Source organism: Palaemon carinicauda, chromosome 43, assembly GCF_036898095.1.
Source record: "Palaemon carinicauda isolate YSFRI2023 chromosome 43, ASM3689809v2, whole genome shotgun sequence".
Lineage (NCBI taxonomy): Eukaryota > Metazoa > Arthropoda > Malacostraca > Decapoda > Palaemonidae > Palaemon > Palaemon carinicauda.
The window spans coordinates 47,093,221-47,095,720 of record NC_090767.1 but is presented as its reverse complement, the minus strand read 5'-3'; positions in this window follow the sequence as shown (position 1 = coordinate 47,095,720).

Genomic DNA, 2,500 nt, shown 5'->3' with positions numbered 1-2,500 from the left:
GTTTTTGGGAGCTTCTGTTCTGGAAAGGGAAGGCTTTTTCTATCGTGTCTCACACTGATACCATTAGATTGTTGGGGGAGCCCCTTTGTCGATGTCATTTCCATCCTAAACGAATTGCTTCTTATCGACGATCGATTTCCCATCTCGAATTGATTAGTACCATCGGTAATGTATTTCGGCCTTTCTTCATGCGTGAGATATATGTCGGGTTCACTTTAATAATAAGAGATTCTCTTAAGAGGGTATCATTATCGCCTTTCTCTTCCTCTAGCTTTCTATTCTTTATAAATTGTTCTCAGTGTTGCTTTTAGGTTCGTTATTATTCTTCATACGACGATATTTTGAAGGCATTTTACAAATGAGGAATTGTCCACAGTGGTCTACCTGTTTTACACTTTAGTTATGCAGGCTTGCTTTTCTTCGATAGAGTTGGAGGGGGAAGGAGAAGAGGAAGAGAGAGAGAGAGAGGGGGGGGGACTAGCCCAAGAAGAGAGAGGAGGAAGGGGTTAGACAAGCAGAGAGGAGGGAGGCAGGGAATTAGCCAAGCAGAGAAATGAGGAGGAGGAGGAGATTAGCCAAGAAGGGAAATGAAGGGGGGGAGGGGGATTGGCCAGTCAGAGAAATGAGGAGGAGGTGTGTGTGTGTGTGTGTGTGTGTGTGTGTGTGTGTGTGTGTTATCCAGGAGCTTCAATTACGCAATGATCCCTCTGTAATTATCTTGTAATCAAACTTCATTTGGTTGTAGTCTTAGAATTTGAAGATCGTCAAATGCCAAGCGACTCGTAAGAGACCACTTTTTAGCAAAGAGCAGTCCAGTATTCAGGGAACATAAGAAATGTGAACTACAGATGGTGGTGTTTTGTCTAACGTTTATTTCCTTGTTTTTGTGGTTGAAGAGAGGATCTTGCCTCTTTTGGATGTGATATATTTATGGATAATAATAATAATTGATAGAATTTCGTTTCACTCTTAGGAGGAAATTTTTATTTCGGTAGTTGACTACTCACATACGTAAATAAGAGGTCATAATCTTGTTGAAGATTTGATCATTTTTATTTTCATTCATAATTCTTACACAGTTAAATTTGGATTGTAGCATCTCTCTCTCTCTCTCTCTCTCTCTCTCTCTGCTTTCGTCCGTACGTTTTTTTTTTACCTTCCCTGCGCGCTCTCTCTCTCTCTCTCTCTCTCTCTCTCTCTCTCTCTCTCTCTCTCTCTCTCTCTGCTTTCGTCCGTGCGTTTTTGTGTCCTTCTCTTTCGTGATAAGAGCTTTTAATAGCAATAATATTTTTTTTTTTTACAATTAAGACGTTTCCCGTCTACGATATTTCAAGATGGTTTTTTTTCTACAGGTGTAAGTGTTTGCAATCGTAACAGCTTTAAGATTGTGATTCAATTTGTAACCTCTCTTCCGGTAGTTTTTCTGTCCCAGCAGAAACTCAGTCTTGGTATGGACAATACTGGGAGTAACTTTTTTTTTGGACAATAAAATTTTTTTTTTACTTCGGGCAAATGATTTTTTCGAGTCATGTGTCTTTTGTTTTATTAGAATAAACTTTCTTTTCGACCTAACAGATTTGATATTTTTCCTAGCGGAATATTTTATTCTTCATATATATATATATATATATATATATATATATATATATATATATATATATATATATATGTGTGTGTGTGTATATATATATATATATATATATATATATATATATATATATATATATATATATATATATATATATATATATATATATATATATAAAATCACGTGTGCTTGTGATATATGTTCATATATATATATATATATATATATATATATATATGTGTGTAATATATATATATATATATATATATATATATATATATATACATATATATATATATATATATATATATATATATATATACATATATATACATATATACACATATATATATATATATATATATATATATATATATATATATATATATATATATATATTTATATTTATTTACTTATTTATCTATCATATATGTGCTCTCCTGAAAATGAAAAGCATATTCTGGTGCATATAGCCTAGGTAGTAGGTTGGCCAGGGCACCAGCCGCCCGTTGAGATACTACCGCTAGAGAGTTAGGGGGTCCTTTGACTGGCCAGACAGTACCATATTGGATCCTTCTCTCTGGTTACGGTTCTTTCCCTTTGCCTACACAGACACCGAATAGTCTGGCCTATTCTTTACAGATTCTCCTCTGTCCTCATACACCTGACAACACTGAGATTACTAAACAATTCTTCTTCACCCAAGGGGTTAACTACGGCAATGTAATTGTTCAGTGGCTACTTTCCTCTTGGTAAGGGTAGAAGAGACTCTTTAGCTATGGTAAGCAGCTCTTCTAGGAGAAGGACACTACAAAATCAAACCATTGTTCTCTAGTCTTGGGTAGTGCTATAGCCTCTGTACCATGGCCTTCCACTGTCTTGGGTTAGAGTTCTCTTGCTTGAGGGTACACT